Source organism: Ambystoma mexicanum, chromosome 7q, assembly GCF_040938575.1.
Source record: "Ambystoma mexicanum isolate Mex_15411 chromosome 7q, UKY_AmexF1_1, whole genome shotgun sequence".
NCBI classification, from domain to species: Eukaryota; Metazoa; Chordata; class Amphibia; order Caudata; family Ambystomatidae; genus Ambystoma; species Ambystoma mexicanum.
Genome location: NC_090941.1, coordinates 74,088,219 through 74,113,639, shown reverse-complemented (window position 1 = coordinate 74,113,639; position 25,421 = coordinate 74,088,219).

The window sequence follows — 25,421 nt, the reverse complement described above, 5'->3', positions numbered from 1 at the left end:
GGGAAGAGTGAGCAGATGCTTTCTCTAATGGCCAAAGTGTTCTTGGCAATGATAGCGACCTCTCCTCCTCTGTTGGTGGTTCTGTCAGTTCTGGTAATACTGAAGTCATCTGGGACTGCTACCATCAGGGCAGGTCCTGCGGCTGGGTGAAGCCAGGTTTCTGTGATCGCTAGAAAATCTGAATTTTTTGTGGTGATAAGATCTGGGATGTCTAAGGCATGGGTGACTAGTAATCTAGCATTGATGAGGGCTCCTTTAATAGTTGAAACCTCTGGTTGTGATTGTGCTGGTGGGACACGAGGCATCAGTATTTGAGGTGGGGGAGGCGAGAGAATGAGTAGATCATTGTTGGTATTGTTGATGCGAGTTAGGCGTGGGGTCTTGTATTGGGAGTTACTGTTTGTTGTGGTTCGGGATCCAAGTCTTTTGTTCCTAAGGGAGATGGAACAAGGTAAGTACATGACGTTGTTGGATGTGCAATGCATGCTGCAGTGGCAAGGCAAGAAGAGGTGAGGGGTGCCTTTGTAGCTCAAAGTGATTAAGATTTGTTGTACTAATGCAGATGTATGCTTGAGTGAGCATTGAAACCCTTGATTACGTTAGCGGCAGATTAGTTTAAAGGGCCCAAAATAACATAACTCATAGATTTAAAAAAATGTTTGTCTGAGGAAGAAATGCAGTTGTTACATTGTGGGAGGGAGCCTGAGCAGAGGGCATTGGCATGTCCTCACTTTAGTGAAAAGTATTTCTGGCATGGCAGCTACCCTTAAGCCATTGAATGTGCAAGGCACACAGTGAGGGGGCTCCTACATCCTCTGGGTCTGTAAATAAGTGTATGGTTTCAGAAAGCAGGGATGTATAGACAAGAGGGCAACAATTGTGAAAACAACAGAGTATAGTTTTCGCACAGCATGCCGTAAAAGCTAAATCATGTCTTTGTCTTCTAATTGTTTGTATAGCAAGTGACAGATAGTCTGCATCCCCAGATGTAACAGGAAAGTAATAGTAATGGAAATTATGTTGACTCAATGCACAATAAATATATTTTGGTGTGTGAAGGCTTTCATTGAGAATATTTTCTTTGGGAATTATTGGTGTGTCAAACTGTTGTAGGAGGAGCTGTACAAATCAGAATAAACAGACATAGGTTTCAATCTCGCCCTAGTCCCTGGCACTCAATGTTGGCACTCATTTTGAAAAGTAATAAACACTGACATGCTTACTTCTCTGTGAGCATGCGTTTTGCAGCATAACTTTGATAGTTCATCTTTGGTGCAGGGCTGGCATCTACTTCCTAGCCATTAGTATCTTGTACATCTCAATGAGTGTCTACCTAAGGTGATGGCTGACAACAAAAGGAGAGTGCTAACAGAGAGGAAAAGTGTGATCTATTTGTCTGTATATACTGAGATGTTGCACTGTGGGAGGCCTCCACATGGGTACCCGGCAAAGAAGTTGTTACACTTTTTTAAAAGTCTTAACCACATCATGTAAATGCATAGTTCAGTTCATATATTCCTTTATTCAATATAACATCCTTAAGCAACAATCAAATCACATAGCAAAATATAAAATAAGTCAAACCCATATCATTGTGATCAAGCTAAAATGTGAACAAATTGTCGCAAGAAATATTTTAAACTATCTGTAAAGATCAAGAGAGATTAGAACCATAAATAATTTATAAAAATGAATACTAAAACTAGTATCCTGTAATAGTGTAATAACAGCTGTATAAAGTGCATACAATACAGTACATGGACAAAATTCATACTATGGCAGGCCCATTTTCCAATGGTACCACCCGCTACCAATTCAACATTTTACCGCTCATTTCAACAGATGGTTCCTGTAGAGCCAGGCCCAATGCAGATATTTTGCAACAAAGTAAACAAAGTTTAAGGTCTGCATCGATTTACACATATTCAGAGCATGGCCTAGCCTGCAAACATGAAACAGTTTAAATACCTGCATCAAATATCTGGATCTCAGATCTTTGTAACAGACAGAAGAAAATAGGAAAAGGGCTATTGATTCTTCACCTAATTTACATGTTGTGCATATACTGTTTCCATTAGCCTATCAAGTACATGTGAACTTAGCCAAGCTCAAAGTAATGGCCCTGAATTTTAGGTAAAGTGTTCATGTAAATGACGGGACACCAAAGTCCAGGTATTCGTTGTAGCCAAAATCCTGTTTAAATTCAAGATACTGATTCCCTGTGGCAAGCTGGAGGCAGGCAGTCTCCATCCTATGCCGTGTTTGGGCTGTTGCTGCCTCTCTGATGATAGTCTTTGAATCCAGACAAATTTCACGTGGGGTTTCTTAATATTTAGTTAAGCCAATGTCGGTCAGGCACTTCTTAACATGAATAAGCCATGGGAGTGATCTTGCTCCCTCCAAAGACATGACATGTTTTAAAGCTTCCCTATATCTTACTAGCCCTGGTGTACCCGATATCCACGCCCAGTACAACACAGGCTTGCGTTTTATCTCTTCCAATTATTGGCCTTGTATCCATCTCCATCTGGATCAAGGCATTGGGGGTGTATAAGGGAAGTAAGAGTAGCTTTTTAAAAAGGTATTTCAATTAGGGTAAGCTCCTGAGCATTGGAGCAGCCCCAGCGATCCGCCCCATATAGTGCAGAAGGTTTAGCCTGGAAATTGTACACCTTAATCGCTGGTAATACTGCCCCACCCCCATTCATTTGGGCAAACCTTCTCACAGCCCCACTATTATGGTCTAGAATAGTAATAGCCTTTGGAAGGTGGGAGGACCAGAGGCAGTTCTCAGTGAACCTCAATCCCAGATAATCATAGGATGCTGCTTGCTCCAGACTGTTTCCCTCTACTTTTACGTCCAAGTGTTGAGCCTTACAGGTCGGAAGACCATTGCCTTGGTCTTACTGGTGTTGATCTCCAGGCCCAAACTTTTAGATTTCCTGTCAAAAGAATCCAAGATTTTCATAAGCCCCATTGGAGTCGGAGCCAGTAGGGCCGTGTCGTCTGCAAAGCATAGGGGCGGTATCCTATCCATGCCTAATGTTGTGTGCCGATGAGGTATTGCAACCAAGTTCAGATCAGATCAACTGAACCTCTAAATGCCCAGTTTGTGCATTCATTACAGCACAACCTTTCTGGCAATTCCATCTCTCTTTGGGGAATGTAGTAATAAAAGGCAATAATCAAAGTTAAAATGAATATTGATAAGTTTGAGTTCCACCATGGTGAAGAAGATAGATCAGTAAGTTAAGAACTTGTTGCAGAGATCTGTGTTTGTGTGCTGCAGTTCATCTTTGTGTATATACATGCTGTTGATAGGAACACTTACTGTGTTACTAAACAGCATACATGCAATAAAATAACTAGTTATATAAACTAAAATAGCATCATTAAGGTGCTGGTCTATTTAGTGTTGGTGCGTGTCTTTCCTCACACCAATATTTTTTATAGAAAGAACAGCATTGCAGAGGAGAATTGCTTGGCATTTCGGTGCTGGACTGCCCTTGTGGATGGGACAAAGACTGACATGTAAATTGATATATCTCCTCTGTGAAGGATGCAGTGAGCTAAAACGTGGTTGTAGAGCCTGCTGAGTGGAAGACATTCTGTAGAACAGGTTATTTGACCCATGTTCGTTCTCAGTAGAGGGGCTCCACACTTCTTTTCAAGAAAAATGATAGCTGCTACATTGCTCAGTGTCACCCATCTACTGGTTTATGCAAAATGTGCCATGTGAAGTGATGTTAGCATTTCTCAAAGCCCGCTTATAATTGCCCTCTTCATCTCCTTTTTACTTTTCTTTAATGTGTGCTTTCTTTGAGATGTAATTTAAATTTAAGTCCTCTTTGATTAATGTCCTGCCCTTTTTAATCAATTCCTGAGCATGGTGTATGTCACATTTTAGAATTTACACAGTGTAAAGAATTGCCATCTGGCAAGGGTGCAAAGCCCTGGCTTGCTTTATTTAGTTAATACATACATGTTATGCTTGTGGCATAGGGCAGATTCCAAGGTCACAAGATGCCCACTTGACAGCCGCAGTGACAGCCAAGTTATTTCCGTTCAGCGGCTGCATTTAGGATATTCCCCAGGTACCAAAACTACGTTGATCATGAGTAACCGTTGCTTCTGGCAGTGTAAACTCTAAATAAAGCTATGTCTGAGATCAGGCATGGTGCATGGTACTACTTATGATCATGGACACCTCATCCCAATTGATATTGCACATGTGTCAGCTCCTGTGAGTCAGCTCTGCTCTGGAAGGGGATGTGAATTCTGGTCAGCCAGTGAAGACTGCCAAATGGTAGGCCAGGATCCTGGAGGACCGGGCCTCTTCTTTGATCTCTTTGTGAGGGCAGGTAACAGCCTTCGCCAGAGGCCGCTGTCTTGGACCCAGGCATCAAAGGAGCACACCCATTCAAAAGGAGTAGCCTCACACCAGGGTGCTGCATCTCTACGGGCCTTTGTTTCTAGTCGGAAGGGATGGGTGGGGGATTAGAGAAGGGAGCAGGCCCTGGTCAATGGAAGGAAACTACCACCATCTTTCTCTCTATCTCTTTTTCTCTTTCCTGTCCCCTCCACTTCCTCTGGAGCAAAGGACATTGGGTGTGACATCAGAAGGTCAAAGTCCACTCCGTTCAAGAACAGGGATTGGATCACTAAGTCAGGCTACCCAATCCCAAGTCACACCTTGAGTGACCTTTGATGTTGACCAGGATCTACCGCTCTGTGTAAACCCTGAATAGAACCATCCTGTCCTTGAGTCCCCCTTAGTGGGTTCACAGCATGTGGAAGGCCAAACGAGCCGAAGCTCTCTGTTGCACCGAACCAGCAGCTCAAATGTTTATTGTACTGTGAATGAGAGGGAAGGCACCTGCCCTTGCTTTTGTGCTTTACCACCAAGTTGAACTATTGATTGCACTTCAAACTAGCTTGGTGCTTGGTGCCCTAGCTAAGCCCATCACCTGCTAAGCCCGAATCAACTGCTTGATACTTGGACCCAATCCGAATCGCTGGTTAGTCACATACAGACTATGACCAGGGGTTACAACCATGGCTCAGCCCAACTAGCCCTCGAACGGCCACCTCATCAACCTGCAAATCGACGCCACCAAAGTCACCAATTTGATGACCATTGCCTGCTGACTCAAACCGCTGGAGTGTCACTCATCGACCCCTCCCAGCGGCTAAAGCCTGACTTGGCCTGGCTCAACTCCGAAGCAATCCTGGGACCGCTCTGATCTTCATCACTTGAGAGCACCCCTTCTGATGCACAGAGCGACTACATTCACCCCTACTCAGCGCGTACCAAGAATTGTACCCAGGTACTGTTGACCTGGAACTGCCTCCTAGAGACTGGTTAGGTCACAATCGCACCTGATTTCAACATCGACATATCCTTTTTGTGGCCAGTAATTCTCCTACCACTCCTGGAACCATGCTCAGAGTGCCAGTTTCTTCTTACATCTTCTCTTTTCATCCTTTGGGGTGGGACTTTGTACAGTATTTTCAATTTGTTCTATTACAGGTGGTGTATTTAATTAAAGGATATATATATATATATTTGTATAGACCCTTGATTGGACATTCCCTTTACTTTGTACTGTGATTGTGTTGTTTGGGTGTCTACTGGGTCACCTTCACACCCCTCTTGAGAGCATGGCCTTCCCTCTGCATACGTTACCACAGAAAGTGATATATCTCTTAAATGTCCCTGTTTTACCTTTATGATTGAAGCCAGATTAAATTATTTGGCTCTGTTAAGTATTGTGTCAGGAATGGTTCAAGAGATCGAATTTTCCATCAAAATTAATGATTTTGCAATCTGCAAATCTAGAGGGAAATATATAGTTTAATCTTGGCAGTGTTTCAAGGCAGGTGCAGTAGAAAGCATACACTCACTGGTTGCCTCTCATTTCATTCTATGATTACTTGAAATTGCTGTATGGGCATGAACTGAAATGCTAAGTAAATGTGGATGTTTGTTACATGCCTTTATGTTTTCTCTGCTGCCTTGTCATGTAATGTTTTTCCAAGGGCATGAACTTTGGACACATTCATACAGAAGAAAATGGTCAGGTTGAACTGTTAGGTTATCATTTTAATAAATAAATACTAACGTAAAAATAATGTTCCTTTATTTTCTTTAAAAATTAATATATTATTCGAAAAACAAAATGAAAATGTCTTCAATATAGCACCTGCTGGGGGAAACAGGTCACAGAGATGTGTAATATTTATATTTTAAATAGCAACTAGATAATCCATTTAACCCTAGCTGAGTTTCTGTTGAATTTGGCTCGAAGTATGTAATCCCTTCATTTTGCAGATTTGAAGGGGGCATGGGTTTAGGGGCAAGGGGAGGGTCATGTGGATTTCAGGGGGTTAGAAGAGAGCATAGGATTCGGGGGGCAAGGCTATCGGTGCCTCAGTCCCCAGAAATAGTTTAGATGGCCCTGTTTGCATTGCATAGTTTATTTAATAACAATATAGTCCTCTTAAGGGCAATAAACTAGATTCACCATATGCTACAATAGGTTATGTCCGTATTGAAACGAAGCATGATGCAACCTGCTTTTATATTTTTAAAATATGCTGGACTAATAGCCAAATGCTCAGGATAGAATTCATAAAAACATGCCAAGGGGCTACACCAATAAGTAGATGAGATTATATTAAAGTGTATGAAAAGTTAAAGGAGATTCTGATAAAATACATGGCTCCAGACAACACAATTTTGTGACACCAGACAGATGACAAGATGAGAGCAGGAACAGTTGATTAAAAACTGTCCAGCAGACGTTGGGCTAGAAAGGGGTCTGTGTTGCTTTCAAGCCACCCCACGTATTAGGTATGCCATGTTTACCGGTTTTGAAACCCAGAAGTTCTATAATTTGCATTAAAAAACATCATTTTCCATTTGCAAACAGACAAGGGCCTAGTATTTTGATTTTGCATTTCCTGAAGTTGAATTAAAGACATTGGGCCTCATTACGAGTCCGGCGGTAACCGCGGCGGTAAAACCGCCTGGTTACCGCCGGACTCGTATTACCATTTCGCCTCCGTGATTCCCGGAATTACCGGGGCATTACAACCCCGGTTTTCCGGGAATCACGGAGGCGGAATGGTATTAATCCCCATTCCCATCGAGTTCTGTGGGACTCGATGGGAATGGGGATCATGGAAACACCGGCAGCATCTCGTAATGCTGCCGGTGTTTCCTCGTCCGCCTGCAGGCGGGCGGTGTTAAACCTGCCAGGTCAGACCTGGCGGGAACATCACCTCCCGCCTGCAGGGGTCGGACTCAGGCGGTCCGGAAACAACGGTGGCGGCGGGTTTACCGCCACCGTTATTTCCAGACCGCCTGGGTCGTAATGAGGCCCATTATATGGAAGCCCCTAGTGTTTTCATTTGAAAGGCTACAGGAAAGATTGTCTGTATAAATTGGGCCTCATTACGAGGTTGGCGGTAACCCGCTGGTGCTGTCGGCGGGTTCCCGTCAACCCTGGAATACTGTTTCTGCCGCCTGATATCCTGGTGCCACCGGGATATCATATTTGGCAGTGGAAAGTAAATCCCCATTCCTGTGGGGTCACTGAAGCACCAGCACCGTTTCTAACAAATGCCGGCAGCCAGGTCAGGCCTGCCGGGGGATCTGTGCCCCTACCGGCATTCTCGTGGTCCGGAAAGGGTGCTGGTACGTTGCTACCAGCACCCTTATTTCTGGAACACCATACTTGGAATGAGGCCCAGTTGAAACTGCTTGTTTTAGCAGTGTTCTTTATGAGAGGATTTAGACCAGAGGTCAGCTAAAATAGTAAATGCTTAGCACTGATGTACACGGAACATAGCACATACTATTCTCCACTATTAATCAGATTACACAGAACAATAGAACATTGCTTTCAAAAGCCTAAATTGAAATTATGATTTCTGCACCTCGATACAACACTCAGACATGTTTAAAATGAATTGAAATACATTTAATTACAATTGCAAACCCGCGGATTATTGTTTGGTATTTCTGAATGCCAATGATTGTTGATTGTTTGTGAGAAGAGAATAAAGATTGAGATAATTGTTGAAGATAACACAGCATTTTGATCAACAGTTTTGATGAATTCTTGTGGCTTAAAAACACACATGCCAAAGATTGATTTATCCCACATGTTTTAAAATGTGCATCAATTTGTTATCCTTGCATCTTTGAATAGTCCAATGGCTGATCTAAGGAGTACAAATGAATATTCTATTTTGTTATCAATAAGTGTGTAATTAACAGAGTATTTATAACAAACTGATTTAAACACCTACTTCCCATTCGCAGGGAGGGGATGAGAGCAAGGCATATTAAGATGCATGGTTTGAATAAGAAGTTGAGAAAAACCAATGAATCATTCTTTTCTTTTTTTGACAATGGATTGACAACATTTAGAGTTTAACTCTTAAAGGACATATCTCAAACTAAAAATTTCAGAGAGGTCCCATTGGGTGAATGCCAAAATGGAGAGCCCCCGGTAAAAGTATATTTTTTATAATCTTTGCCCAGAGAGGTAAGAGAGCAAGAAGTCACAAGTAGCTGGGGTCAAACATGCCACATTAGGACCAGATTACTGATCACTAACAATGAAATGTATTCTTTTTGCAAAACATCAAACATCAAAGGACCCTTAGAGAATATCTAAATAGTTGGTGTACAACTGAGACTCCAGCCTAGATCATGGAAACCATGGAAGCCCTTTCACAGTGAGCCCCCCACCCATCGAGATTGATAGATTCTAATCGAAGACCTCAGTGAGAACTGGAAATTGCCCTGCCATTCCATGTTTTCATATGTTTTAGATCCCATTCTAACTCTTTACGCATTTTGGAAAGTAAAAGATTGCAAAATGAATAGTCTGAATCTCTCAAAAGATGCCACAACCTCTGCATTGTTCTGCAATGGAGGGGCAGGAAATATGAAAGGATGTTGATAGAAGGCCAACTATTCTGGATTATTGTCTTAGAGTTATCATGCATACAGCCTACAGCTGATTGAATGAATCATGTCTTGGGAAAGAGGAAGAGTGTAGGTTGCACCGGTCAATTCAAACTGTGGTACCTGAATTTTCTGAGTGGGGAATTTCCCTGATTTTCCAATGTTTAACAGAGTGCAAACCCACCAGAAGACTGATGACCATATTCATGTGGCTCAACCACAGGGAGATGTATTGTAATGTAATAAGGATTTTGCCAATAAATAATCTGATATGCTTTGCATGCAAAAACCTACTACTGGAAATAATAGCTTGATGAAATATCAAGAGGACAAATGTAAACCAACAGGCAATAAAAAGAAAACTGAAATGTACGCTGGTTCCAATAGAAGCAAAGAAAACATCTGGGTTGTTTAGTATTTGGAATTGGCAAATGGTTGTCTTTGAGGTCTAGGCATGTAAACCAATCTCCTGGCTTCAGTATGTCTCGTGAAAATGCAAATGTCGCCATCTTGAAGTGTCTGTATGATACACACTGATTGAGGGATGCAAGGTTGAAGACTGGCCAGAAGGACCTGTTTTTCTTCCTCACCAAAGATATGCTACAGAAATAAATTGTCCTCTGATATCATGCCCACTTATATTACCTTCTTCCCCCATAACTGCATGATCTTCTGATGAATTAGGTGAGACTCCATTTGAGGGACCTGTAAGGGAACAGGAGGTGGCCCCTACCTTCGAATTGATACAAACCGTATGTGATACACATGAACTGAATCCAGGGCCCAGGAAAGATAAAGCCATCTTTTTAAGAAATTCTTTGTTTTACCCATCCCCCACTGGTATTCCAAGCAAAGGAGCCTGTTAATTACTTACATTCATAGGATACTGGTGTATCCCTCTTGCTCTTTATTTTTGCCCTGCTGGGGAAAAATGTATGTCTGGCTCTGTACTGTACTTAAGAAAGCTGATTTCTTTGGTTTCGGGAGCCTGCAATTCCCATCCTTTTCAAATGAGGCTAGGGGGGACCAGCAACCCCTAACCTCTTAGTCCCTGGTTGGAACTTGCATTGAGAATAGGATCTTAAGAGATGTTTGGGCCTTATGAAGGGTCTTAAAAGTGGAAGCTAATTTCCCAATCCCCTTGACAGAGCCATCACCAAAAATAAGCTCTTCAGAGTCCCCATTGGTAGGAACATCTAAAAGGCCAACCAGGATTAATTTTGGATTCATAAAATAATCCTCTTTATTCTTTCTTGTATAATAGATGCACTAGTGTATCCAATCAATGATAAGGCTCTCTGTTATGAAGAGCTTACAGCGTCTGGATCTTCTAGAGCCTTCTCCATAAACTTGGTCTTGACTAGGTCCATTATTTTCAACACAGTACTAATAACATTTAACAAGCAGTCCTGGTAAACAGCCCTGGCTTTAGCCACCCACACCTTTGTTATAGCCTTCCCTTAGTGAGAGAAGAAAGGAGACAGTCTGAGATACACACTAGGTGTAGAAAATGGCTTTCCATTCACCATAGAATTTGGGCATTCTTTTCTTAAAAATATTATCTAACTTTCTTCTTATTTAACCGTAGGCAAATGAGGATGTGTGTGATCTTGACACGGTTAAACATTTGTTCACGCAAGTGGTCCAAAACCCCTATGATGCTAGGAGTGGCTACTGTCATGTCAGTGGAATCATCGTCAGGGACTGTGATGGGGATCACAACCATTGTTCCCCTGTTGGCAAGCTCAGAGCCTACTTGCTTGCTCTCTTCCAGATAAACTGTCCATCCCCTCTGCCAAGGGGCTTTCATGGTTAACCAAAGTCACCTGTCACCCACTTTCCATGACTGCGGCCGACCTAGAAGCAGTGAACTGTCTATTCAAAAAACAGAAACTTGTTTAGATTCCAAATGTCACTCAATTTGTGCCTGATTTTTAATAACAGAGGGAAGCCCCAGGCTATCAACCTATACTGTTGCACACTCCCTGCTGGCCACTATGGACACCTCCGCCTAGCCTTGTTTAACTGCTGATGCCACGGAAACCTCAAAGAATACAGCCATAGAGTACGTTATAGCTTGAATAGCATTTTCCGCGTTCTGATTAGCAGGGGTCTTGCATTCCTGTGATACAGTATTCTGAATTAAATCACCAAGGTTTCTGTTATAGGTGTACTCCTCCACAACTGATTCTCTGATGGCAGTAGTCCTACTGCCCTCTGTCTCATTTATTCATTAATAAGATTTATTTCGGTAACAAATCCAATAAAATCAATAGAAAAGTACACAATAAAAATCCATAATGTCATATAAAAGAGGAAAATTATACAATCTGTCTCATTTATGTCTGGCTGTATCTTGTCACAAAATAGCCTAGCAGTAATCAAAGTTTCCATCAGACGCCTCTTAACTCCACGGTGTGACTCACCCTCTGTTGTTGCTCTCAGGTCTGTGAGTCAAAGCACAAGGTCTTCTTCTCGAAAGGATACACTACTTCACACCACACAATGACTGATGCATTGCCGGAAGCATTCCCTGCACAATGGCCCCCAGCTACTCATCCCCACTGGTACTTCTGTGCCAGTCATACATGGGCACCCCCGTGCCCACAGGGCAGGCGAAGTGCTCTTTGCTTGGAATCATTGTTACATAGGGCCTCATCACGAGTTGGGCGGTAACGCCGGCACTAATAGCGCTGGCGCTATCTGCCCTACCACCAAACCCACCCGTGCTATTAGCGCCGGATCACGGGTTTGGCGGATTTGGAAATCCCCATTCCCCATTGAGCCCATTCGGGAATGCCCCATTCCCCATTGGGCTCAATGGGGAAATTTCACGCTCATACCGCCGGCGGGAATCCGCCGGCGGTATGAGCGCAAATTTTTGGCGGATTTCCCCCCAGCTCAGAGCTGGGGAGAAAGGGGATAAATCTGCCAAGCCCCTGATTTGGCGGACCCTTTAATCCGGCGGTGACAGCGCTACTGCTGAATTTAAGGGTTACCGCCAAACTCGTGACGAGGCCCATAGTCAGGTACCCAACAGCAGCCATGGGCCTAATTATCAAAGTAAAAGCAATCACCAAATATAACTACTGTGCTTAAATGCACGTAATATGCCATAACATATGTTCAGTCTAGCGTATTAGGCCATAACATCATCGAGGATTCGAAAATGTGAACCACACAGTATGGTGAAAAGCAGGTGCAACAAGGAAAGAGGACACGCATATATGCACAAGTCACCTATATCATAGGGCACAGGTCTCCTGTCTATACTTAAGGTGAAACCCTTTTACGTAGACTTTACACAAAATTATATTGCTAATAACTTTGGGTTCGCTGGACGGATTTGGATAACATTTTCTATAAGAAAATGTTGTTTGGCACCCCCACCCCCCCCCCATCTCCAAACTAGTAATTTCAGGAAAAAGTGGTTAAAGGTTGAAATGTTATTAAGAAAACAAAACAAAATTCTGTTTCCACGCTAGTCCCCTTCATTTCCAATCGAGAATAATTGCTTCTATTGAACACTCTAAGCATGAAAACCGTCTAGGTATTCAATCACTGCACTGCACTCCAACTATGGAAGTATATTGGGGTACTGTTCCTAGCTGTAGTTATGTTGGATCCATGCTTTTCTAGGGGTGCATTGAGATTGTACTGGTCTGGTACTGTAAGTCTAAACATATTCTCACTTTTTGGTGTCCCTCTAGACATGTTTGGGTTACATGTGCATTATTAGTCCTATTATATACTAGAGGTTGTGGAGATTACATTGAGTATTCATGTGTTGGCATTTTGGATCATGATTATGACTGTATAAATGCATGTTTGCATACACTGTGTCATATTATGTGTTGTACGATGTGTTATGTTCAACCAAAACTACTTAATGGAACTACTGGCTACTATATGTGTAATTCCAAATGAAGATTGCATGTTTTTATAGTATACCTGTGTATTGTATTCTTTTGGCTTGTTTATTTGGGACAAACTGTACCTACCACCAGCCTTCCGACCTCCCGTGAATGAATCCTTAGTGCTCTGCTGCAGTGAAATCGATTACAAAAAGAAAGAATGCAAATGAAAATTCTGCATTTAAAAATAAATATGTGAACTGCATTCTGCACAACACATTTAAAATACACACATGCAATGACATGTTGTGAAGTCAGCAGTCCAGGTACAAAAAAAGTGTGTTTGTTCACAGTAAATGACAATACCAAAAAGTAATCTTTTCAGTTACATGGAAGTATAGAGCAATCTGTATCAATCTGTGTCACATGGAGAACAGTGAATCTGGGATGAAAAAGCACAGAATTCTATAGAGCAGTGAAAATCAAACTGATGCATACATTATTTCCAAGTTTTTCTTTACAGGACTGAAAAACGGTCTTGTATAATGACAACTAAAGAGAATTTAATTATACGTTATATTGACAGGAGCCTGATTGCAAAAATGTTGGAATGCCCCTGTATAAAGAACAAAATATAATGTGGAAAAGTAACTTCCTGTGTTACATTTGAACATGTAACCAGCATCATTGGCAGTTTCTCTGACCCAAACAGTGCTGAGGAAATGTTTTGCTAAAAGAACTGAAACCAAGGCTTTGAGTCGTTGCACCAAACGATCAAACACGCTCTTTGTTCTGAAAATCAGGCCTTGCTAATAAAGAAATGACGGCCATTATTAGTTTCCAATTGTCACTGGGTCTATCCAAGAATTCCGTAGAAATTCAGAAATATATTCTGAAATCTGGGCTTGCAGTGAACTTTCCCAAAATGATCAGCAACTTTCATCAAACAGTCCTTCCATTAAGGATGCCATTCATGCTCGCATCTGTCACATTCAGTTGGTACTTAAGAGGCCAAAAGCTATGTCAACACTTGGCTCTGAGCAGACTTATTTCAAAGAACCGTCTAACAATAGTGCAATGAAAACTAGGCCACTCAGGGGTCATAAAGGGCCCAGCTCTGAAGCATCAAAGGACTGATAACGTGTGGCTGTTGCCAGCGAGGGAATATGATTATTTTTCTATATTTTGTTAAACAAGGACAATAAGTGCATCTTTAAATATTACATATGGGATCATATTTTCCTGAAAATGTTTTAATAGGAGTGTTGAAGCAACATACTATTTTTCAATGTTCAGACTAAAAAACATCTATTGGTAGAATGTAAAACGATTTGTATGGAAATTGTTTAATTATGCAAATTATAATGATGTAGATTTTTCTGCACCGATAAGTCACATGTCAGTGGTTCATGTATATCGTAGCATCCATGTCAGCTAGGCAGATATTTTGAGATGGGAATAGGATCTTTGAGTGATTGTATCAGAGAATAAAAAGGAGAAATCTGTCACACGCACATCACATGTCTTGCCGAGATAAGACTGGCATCCTTTGATTCACCTGTATGAGAGCAATCTGACAAACTAATCACATAGGTGGAACATAATATTTTAGAAAATCATGGCTGTTTAATGTAAATTTACCAAGTTGACATCACATCAAATGGAAGGGAAACTAGGTTGGAATGTTACTCACATTGGCTTGCCTTTTTCATTAATATGCCTAATAAGTACAAATTGGATGGTTTAGTGTGATGTCCTTTTGGAACACTATCCAAGCATACAGACTGGCCAATTATCCAAGAGAAATGATACACACACATATAAAGTAAGTGGTCTTTAACCTATAACAATTTAGACCGACCAGAATAAGGCATAGAAAGAAGAATTGACAACAACAGAAAAGAGTATAGAATAGATTGAATTCCCTGGAATTACATTGAATTGCTGGCAAGCCATTGGGAGAGAGGGTCATCTGGAGTGCAACCTTAGGCCTTCTTCAGTGGAAAGATAAGTAGACAGCAGGCCCAATGCTGAAGGGAGATACACCAAGCCATGGAGGGTTGCTGACAGATCCTGCTGACTGATGCCCACCTGCTACTAGCGGAGGTTTCTTGAATCAGTCCTTGAGAGGGTATCCACCTTTACATGAAACAACCAAAAGAAATTCCAATGTGATTATAATGCCAAAGGGAAATATAATTCTGTGGGGAGGTATACTCTAAAGGAGAATAGATTAAATCCCAGACCCTATTATTTGTGAAAGTACTGATGGGGCTATATCAATTGACTGTATATCATAGGAAATTAGTAAATATTTTAGAAGTGTAAGTGCTTCTGGACACTTTGTCTTTGATAAAGATTTGCCCAAATGGTGTGTAAATTGGGAGATCCCTAGCTCCCTTTCTGTGCAATACAGACTGGGATCCAAATAATATCTCACTTTGCACATGCCTAGGAGAAAAATACAATTGCAGTTATTCCCTGGTCATATCACGAGCAAAGTCCTGTAACTGCCACCCATTTTCCCCACTTTAAATTGAGCACTGAAGAATGACAAAATGTGCGATTCCTACACATTAATACAAAAGAAAAGCCAACAAAGGGAATCTAACGAACAGATTTTCTTTGGCAAGTGATTTGCTAGACATTTTTCTTTTGCAGGTGATTTACACACAGGAATATGAAGTAGCAAGTCTTTAAAGGGAGTTTTCTAAAGTGCTGTTTGAAACACTGGCATTCCCATTGAAAAAAAGGGAATTTTTTATTTTTAATAAATGAAAAGTAGAGAGATATAAATACACAGGCATGTTCTGATTCAATTTTGTTTCTATAAAATGAAAACTTTGTCTTGAACCCTCATTCATTTTTCAATCCTGGTCAATATGTGCTCAGGGTAAATCAAATGTATATATGGTGACATGTGTGCTTTCACAAAAGTTTTACCACAATTAAATGCAGCAGTGACAGTGGGATTGACTAGTGTACTGATCATTCATCATTGTAGTAATAGTAACATAAATATTGCTATTGCATAGAAAATTATAAAGATGTATAATTTGTTTATATTTTAAATTGGCATATCTCTGTTTTACTTAATAAATAGACCTTGTGTGCAACCCTGCATGATTCTTGTCCCAAAAGGGGAAGAAGGATGTAGGCAATCGATACTGTTAAACTGGCGCGCCCCAGGTTCATAAAAATGACTTAAATAAATAAAAATGGTGCGCGCCTGAGTTTGGGGGAGTGGAAAATTCCCCCTGAACTAGATGTTGCACGATTAAATTATCCTCATTACCATAGCTACCGGTAAAGACAGTGTAGTGTATCTGTTGGACAACCCTGTGTACCCTTAAATTAAAGAGTACACAGGGCTTTGAAACACTATTCAGTTGTATAAGCGCCTAACAAAATAAAATAAATGGTTTGTCACCCATTACCAGATGGTTGTGGAAAAATAGCCATGACAATGTTTAATATTATAATTGTTTATGCTATGACATATACTTGTTTATAGTTAAAAAATATATTTATTTTAAAGAATGACCTTTGTACAGTATGGGAATGACGTTTGTCACATGAATCGCCACATTCACAGACCTTTCCAATTTCACTTTATCCTTCACATTCATACCACCATCCCATTCACATTAGCACACACATTTGAATCATTTGAAATGGCCATTATAATTAAATGCTGTGTTTCATCTGTAAAATATGAGAGAGAACGAAGTAGCAAGGATGCAATGATCCCTTTTTCCTATATAGGAAATAAAACCAAAAAACATAAAATAGGAGTACCCTGCAGTTACCCTCTTGTGCAGGTATGGAAGATTAATTGGAGCAATCAAGAACCCAGTACTTTAACTGATTGCTCCTCAGAGTGCATTTGTTTGGAAATGTCTTCTTTTGGAAAATGCACAAGTAGTGGTTACAATTGGCACAGACGAGTGGCTCTGTGCTGCGATTCCACATCACGGCTTTTAATGATGTTAATATACAACATGGTTAAAAGACTTCTGGCATGGCAGCTCACAACTCACTTAATTGTGTTAATTCTATCCACCCTTAACTTTATGATTCACCCAACATTTGTAACGCACACCCTTTGTGGGTATGAGGTCGCTATGTAACCAGCATGGGGGCCTGCAGTTGCCTTTGGATTTAGTGGAAACGCTGTGAAAGGCACTTCAGGTGACGGTCGCCTTATTGAACTGGTCACAGTCATGATCCCGAGATTTAGTTACAGTTTACACTACCCATTTATGAACATGGGGTGCCAATCCTTCCTAAACACATTGACATGTATACATCTTAACTAAGAAGTAGCTGGAAAAGGGGTGTTACCTTTGGTTCAGGAGGCTCTGATAGTACTCACACCCCATTTCGGTTCTGTGTTAGGGCCAGGGTTTGAGGATCCCACAGAGGAATTGAGCCGGTAGCAGTGGCGTATCTATGTTAGTAATTGACTCCCAGGCATACTTGTCGGGCCAATAATCACAAAACACCAGTCTACAAAACACTGTAACAGCCTTCCCAATCTGCAGGAATCCAAGATCAATTTAACCTCATATTCCATGTGGTTGTAAGCAACATGAGGTAATGGGGAGAAAGTAACCTGCTTCCAAGATGTACAGCTTTTAGAAAAGATTCATGAAAAACTGGATTAACCTTGAATTATGTGGGGATCGTATCCATTCATTAGCTAAATAGCTGTATAGGTAATCGTTCATATTTTACCTTGTTCATTCAGTAAGATCATATACCCTTCAGAGTAGTATCTCAGTATCTTGGTACTTTGAGCACATCTACAAACTCAGAAAAATGTGTGCAATGTGTAATGCTAACTGAACATAATCTTCAGTATGTCAGTATAAAACATATATAATTAGGCCACGTCTTTGGACTTCTGTGACATCCTTGATTAAAAAAAATAAAAATAAACTTTGCAGTAGAAATACAATAGAAAAACTTGTTTGTTAGCCCAGTTTATGTCAGGTTGTGTTCACTGAGCCATGGCAAACCGAGATTTGTACACAATTGTGGCACGTCAATGAGATCCAGCTGACGGGTTTCCCTGTAGCCCCTCATGGAAATTAATGAGCATTGGTTGCGTGTGTTACGCAATAGGCCTGATCGTAAATTGGTACCCTATACTACTCCGACCTAAACACACATTTCCTTAGGTGTAACCAGGTGATGTTCAATAATGGAGAAGGAGCACTCCCAAAGAGCCCTGCAACCATGACAGAAATGTTAGGCAGTAGTCATCATGTCTAAGGAAAGCCTTCAGCTAGCATAAAGTGCTTGATGTGTGCAACATGTTGAGGAGCAGGAATACTGCAGCAAGGCTTGACAACTGGCATATTTCAGGTTTGTAAGTTAGACTTTCTTCATCAGTTCCATCAAGTGTCTTTTTCCAGTCTTTCACAAAATGGCCGCCAGTTCCCTAATGGAGACATTGTTTTATTACTGGATTTTTATCTGTTTCTTCCTTCTTCGCCTGTGGTGTTATCCTACCAAGAGCAGTATGGTCTACCGAATGTGGTGTGCCTTCAGAGTGAGGATGCTGGAATGCTGGAACTAAGACTTTTACCTTAATTCGGTCTTCACCTCTTCCTGGGCTTTTCTCATCTTTGCTCACTATTTTAGTCATTGATCTTTAAACCTAGTTCAAGTCTGGTGGGTTGCCGCCTGACTTGTAATCATTTACTAGCACCTGACTTCCTGGTGCCACCGGCTCATATAAGTCCGGCAGCTGGGAAGTCAGGCGCCAGTAAAAATGTAAGTCCTCATTCCCAAATGGGACTCTATGGGACTGGGGACACGAGAGCACTGGCACCGTTAGCAATGGTGCCGGTGCTCCCTTGACAAGTCTGCCCACCAGGGCCACTATGCCCGTCAAGGTCAGACCTGTCTGGCACAGCAGCCACAGCAGGCAGACTTGTAGTTTGATGATCCGGAAATAAGAGTGCTGGTGAGTTTACCGAATACCGGCACCTTTGTTTCCAGACCGGCAAACTCCTAATGAGGCCCCATGTCTATTCTAGAGTACCCTCCCTGGACTGCAGAGTAGAACGAGTATTCCCTCTCCAATGAAACAAACACCATGTTTTGATGAGATCCAGATCCCTAATAATTCTATCCAAGGCTGCCCTGTTTTTATAATCCCCTGCTATGGGGGGGGGAAGGGGCATTTTATCGAGGACAGAACCCATTACTCTCTGTGGACTGCATAGTAGAAGTCGTATTCCCTCTCCTCCTGACATAAGAAATGGCATGTTTCGATGCGATCCAGATCCCTAAAAAGTCTAGCCAGGGCTGCCCTGTTTCTATAATCCACAGCTGTATAGGGGAGCGTTTTATAGAGGCCAGGATCAATTACAAAATTTAAATCACCACCTGATCCTTGCAGATTCCTCCTAGTTTTCCCAGCAGGGTAGCCAAATACTGGTCCTGGTGTTCATTTGGAGCATAAATAGCTACTAGTGTGAAGAGTTGGCCATCATGTAAACCCTTGAGAATCAAGCCTCTCCCCTAAGGATCCTTATATACGTATTTCCTTGTAAAATGTATCCCTTTCCTCAGCAGAATCGCTACCCCTTTCCTCTTTCCCCCACTTGATGCAAAATATTGTATTGGGAGTTCCCGATGTCTCTGCCTACGTTCATCTTTTTCCAGCAGGTATGTTTCCTCCCAGTCTTATTTCCATGCCTCAGAAAATTCTCTGTTCCTCGTATTCATTTGTTGACCGCCAACCTCAAAGGAAAAAACTATAAATCTTCAATCTGAGCAAGCCTGAACATGTAACCAATATACCGCAACTGAAACATTTCATCTCCATTGTTACAGGGCACATACCAAACCCAAGGCTACCCAGGGCTATGCAGGACCCCGGTCACCCAACCAGAGGTCAGCCCCCAGCACCCAGCAAATTAGAGCCCCAGTCAATTCAGAAAACAACCCAGTGACTGAACACCCTTCCGAGCTCCCCACAATGCATGCAAGTTCACACAAAATGTTCCACTCCCCATGCCCCACATTAGCCCATGAAATTCAAAGTACCACATAACAGAGTTAACATTCGGACAAGAGATTTGGAAAACAAGACTCTTTAGCATTGTGTCCCCACCCCACCCGCTCCCTAAGAGCCATGTTCTCTCTTCTTCCCTTGTCTCTTCCAGATCCCTGTCTCTGATTTGTATCTGTTCTCAGATTGATTAATTCCGCCACCACCTCCTCTACTTTGGTGATGTGAAATGCCTGCCCATCCCCTTAATAGCAACATACATCGGTGTGCCCATTTGCATCACACTTGTTTCTCCCTGAGCCACCCAGTTACCATTCTCAGGTTCAGTCATTTCTGGTGCGTCACCTGTGAGATATCGTGAAATATCAAAATAGAATCCCCCCTGAAACGGATATTCACTAAACTTCTGTCAGTCTCATTATCCTTCCTTGAGTTGAAAGAAGTGGACAAATCAGGACGTCAGGAATGAGATTGTTCTTTTGTTGCAGACTAGAGAAGACCCGATGGATTCGATCAAGGACAATATCCATGGCCTCTGTGTCTTCCAGAATCTGTCAAAAAAGGGTGATCACATATCCCTCCAGATCTTTGTCAGAGACTCTTTTCGGAATCCTTCTTCTCCGAATGTTGTTAGATCTCATTCCGTTCTCTCCATCTTCCTGCGTGGCGAGAACAAAATCCATCTGGTGGTCAGGACCCTTCACTCTTTCTGCTAATTCTACCTGCTCATGTGCTTGCTCACAGAGAGTAACGTCCACCCCCCTCCATCTACTTTCCGCTGCTCTCATATGTTTGTCGAGACCTGCCATGGACTTAGCCAGGTAAGAGGCATTATCTTATTGATTTCATCAAGAATCAACTACAGGTCCCATTTCGTGGCCGGTGGGTCTTCTAAAGTGTCCTGGGATTGTGGGGAGTTAATTTGCACCACTGTCCATTGTTGTTTTTTTTTTTGGCAGTTTCCAGGGCTTGCATGAGTCTTTTGATGTCTCCCGACTTTGCTCCCTTCAGTTTAGCAGGCCTTTTAGACATTCTGAGCTGCTAACAATCCACCTCATTACCCAAAAGCAGTGTGGCTCTGGTGCGGCTTCCAGTGCACTGATGAACAAGCCTAGAGGATCCTTATCTGGAGTACGGATCGTAGCCCTAAGCGGCACTCCAGACTGCCAGAGAGCAGGTGTCACTAGAAGGCTTAGATCCAATCAATGAGGGACAGAGGGGGATACTTGACAGATGAGATCCCAAGGGTCCATGAACATTGGAGGTCAAGTATATCACTTGAGGTGGCCTCTGATAATACGAGCCACCCTGCAGTCATAATGGAGGGACGTATAGTCACCTGCGTCTGCGTGGGTCAATATGTGGAGGGCCCAACTCTCCACTTTCCACACATAGTCACCCATGTAAGAGGGTCTGAAGATTCTTCTGCCACAGTCCCTCTGCTCGTGAGTTAACAGGAGGAGCAGATATATGAGGGGGCCATCACTGGCTAAACACGTCCACAAGGGCCTGCTCCCAAACTTGAGGTTGGGGCCTCACATCCATGGATGAGGTCCAAATCGAAGGAGGCCATGCATCTCTTTTACGGCTATTGATGGTCAACTGTTGCGCTCTGGAGTAGCACCATAGGAGAGTTGGTGGGGCAAAGGGAGTGGTTTTGGGAGGGAGGCACTCACCCACCTAACGCTCCTGGAGCGGTGTAGAGCCCTCCGACTGGGCCCATGAGCCGCCCTCCTCCACCTTACAGCGTGTTCATCCACTGCCCGCATCACTCCTCCATGCTCCCGGACCTGCTAACATCGTAGCTCAGATGAATGGGGTTGGGTGGATGAATCGATGCGTTGTTCTCAGTTCCTTGGAGGAGCCTGTACCGGGACCGTTCATCTCCAGTCCTGGTTGCCATCTTGGCTCTCCAGCTGTGTTGTATTTGGAGCCCCATAACCTTTCTTCATCAGTCCCAGGGTCATCCACCACTGGACCAGCGCCTTCTTGGGGTGTCAAGAGTCCTTCATAGAGGACCCAAGGTGTGAGGTTCCCCACCATGGGCACCCAGGGCCCCAGTAGGCTACAGATTTGCGAGCTCTCATGGGAAGCTACCACACTGCTTCCCTGGTAAGCCACGCCACCTTACATCTCACTTCTAAACTCCATTTTGTAAATGCTGTAAATTGCATGAAGGTGACCCCACAACACACAATGCTAATTTTGTTTGTCTCCTGTGCGTTCGTTTAAAAAAAAAAGCAAATTGCATGCAGGCGACTTCCAATATTAGCACGTACGTGCTGTTGGGTCCCCTGCACAACATTTTTGAATATATTTTATATTTTTCTTTCTTCATCGGTTGTAAAAACAGGAGAACATTTCTTTACTCTTCGTTTTATAAAATATGAAAATGTCACCTGCAAATAAGACGCAATTTAGGTTGTCATTTTGAATGTGTGGCGCACAAAAGGAATGTGTAAAGATGCCTTTGCACTCTATCACACTTTTGTGTCTTTCCAAGGAGTAGGAGGGCAGCAAAGTGAAGTCTGCATCTCTGCTTTGCTGCCCTCCTCAGACATTTTCATGCAGGAGTAAAACCAAAGGATTGCAATGAAATATGCTTTGCTTTGGTTTAGCACAAGCTAAAGACCAGACTGATTCCATTATAAAAAGCCACCTGCAAAGCATTAATTATAGCTGGAGTTGCATCTCTCCCAAAATGGAGAGCAAAAACGAAGATTAAGGGCGATTTCGCCTTCATTTACTCTTCACAATTACACTCTGCTTTGTGAGTGTTGAAGATTGCATGCAGGAGACGATCAACACTTAAGTGCAAGCATTGGTGGACACCAGCATGCAATTAGCATATCTTTCTTAATGATCCTCTTATGGTTGATTCCTACTGAATCCATCTGCTTTCAGCTGGAGCATAAAACAGGCGGATTCCATTCCTTTTATGTCTGTATGAATATCCCACGCAGTCATAAAAGCGTGAGACCTTCGAAGTTGAAAGAGGAATGAATGGCAGACATCTTCATTTCACTTCTTGCTCCTTCACTGACACCACATAGCAGCAAAATGCCCTGCAGTGCAAAAGTAATGTGTACATGTCCAATACCTTGCTTTTAAGGCTTGCTTTTAATCCTTACTTTTGCACTCCAGGCTTTGTTAAATGGCCATCAAATGCTGTTTGCAAATTACACAGATGGTGTTTACAATGGATTCCTGTCTAATCTGTCAGATTTTAACAAGCTAAATGCAGGCGAATTCAATAAGAATCCTTTTTTTTATGCCTACTCGAAAACATTGTGCAAGTGTAAAACTATGTGCTTTTTGAAGTCGGAGCGAAATGAGGCGGAATCATATTTCCCCTCCCGTGTTGTGCTCCGCCTGCAAAAGAAATGTAACATCCCCGGAACACAAGCAAAGCATAAACCACTCATGCCTTGATTTACTGCTTTGCTTTTGCTCTCTCTGGGTATTCACAAAACAGACTACAAAATTAAGATGATTTTGCCTGTATTTACTCTTCTCCTTTGCGTTCCGTTTTCTAAAAGATGAAAATCTAATGCAGCGGACAAGAGTAAAAGGGGCCGTATTGTGACGTGGGGACCCGTTACGTGTGCACCTGCATACACACGGGTCCTTGCGGCGAAATGTTCATAATTTGCAAATTGAGTAAATGCTGCTTGCCAAGTACACATTGCAGGCAGCAATTAAATTGGATTCCTATGGAGTACTCTGGTATCCCCAGCATTTGCGCAGGATTAAAATCCATGCCGGCGCAAATGATGGATTATTTGTATGGCCTAGAGGAATGGAGCTATGGCAAAGTACGTTACTTTCCGCCCCTTCTCCCTACCAAACAAACCAATGAAAATGGGTGTTAAGTTGAGGGCCCGCGGCCTGCGCGCGGGGGCTGGCGTAATGCGATTAGGCCGCGCGGCCTGTGGCGCAGCTCCAGCGGGAGCTGAAATAACATACACCCACGCTGATGTCAGGTCTGCCCCGGAACTGCCTCCCGAACGCGGGGGCGGGGCTTTTATTAGGACGCCCTGCGTCACCGCGTAGCGGGACGCAGGGCGGAACGTAACATTCCTCCTTTATTATAAAACAAAACAAAACACATAACTCTAACTGCCAAACAACGGCGAGGTCCAACAAACTTTCAGTCTTCAACACTCAGCCACCCTGCCATTGGGGTTCATGGCACCAGTGCACCGGCTACCACACATAGTCACTTAGCTTGGCTGGCGGTCTCGTCGTTGTTCTCAGTCTGTATCGTCCTTCGCGGGGGTCATTCCCCCTTGCTTCCGGCTCTGTCCCGTCTTCGCTGTTCGGGCCCTCGCGGCCGGGTTCATCCACCGGCTCCCAGTCTCCATCCCGCGCTCCATTCTCCTCAGGGATGGCCTCCGGCTCTTCTTCACTGGGAGGAGTGTCCTCGCCTTCCCGATGGCCCTCCTTATCGGTCCACAGGGTACGTGGTACGGCCTTGAACCATGACGCGTTCCTCGTCACTTGGCGTCTTCCTCGTGTCACAGTTACCATGGTTCCATGCCGGTTGCTGACGGTCCATGGGAGTTCCTCGTACCTGGTGTCAAGTTTTGACTTGGAGGGGTTTCGTAGCATGATGACCTGGTCACCCACTTGATGATGGGACGGCCTCGCTCTCCGCTTGCCACTCATGTGTTCGTTGGCATCCCTTCTCCTTCTCTCTGTGCGTTCCTCGTTCACCGCGTTCGGGGTTCTGCTTGGGTGATGCGGGATCGAGGATCTGATAACGGTGCCGAACATGAGGTCCGCTGGCGGAACGCCGGTTGTGCTGTGAGGCGTGACCCGGTAATTTCGGAGGAATCGGAAGAGGTCAACCTTCCAGGGGCTGGCGTTAGCCTTAGATACTCTGAGCACCTTATTGATAGTCCTCATAAATCGTTCTACGTCCCCATTTGCCTGGGGGTGTCTTGGAGTGATGTGATGATACTTCACATTGAGTTCCTGGAGATACTTTTTGAAGTCCTCCCCTGTGAACGGCGGCCCATTGTCGCTTTTGATTGAGATAGGTAGCCCGTGGGTTGCGAACATTTTCTCTAGGGCCGGAATGACCACTTCAGCTGCTGTGGACTCAACTACCTCAACTTCCGGGTATCGAGAGTGATCATCGACGGCCACCAACAGGTGGAGGCCCTCTCGGAGCTTGCAGAAGTCAATGCTGATGGCCTCCCAGCGAGAGCGGCCCCGTTCTGCTGATATGATGGGTTCCGGGTCTGGCGGGCCCCCCGTTATCTGACAGGATAGGCACGTGGCAACGAGTGTCTCGACCCGCTCCTCGATCTGGGGAAACCATACTCGGTGCCGAATGCGGGCTTTCGTCCTTACCAGTCCTTGGTGTCCTTCATGTGCTAGGGCCACTATCCTGTCCTGTAGTTTGAGAGGGATCACGATGCGGTTTCCCCGTAGTAACAGTCCACCTTCCGTGACTGACAAGTCTTGCCGCACTGTGAATATGCCGGACAAAAACCCTTTCGCTTCCGCTGTTCTGTTGTGTGTGTGTCTCATGAAAGTCTTCCAATCACCGGAA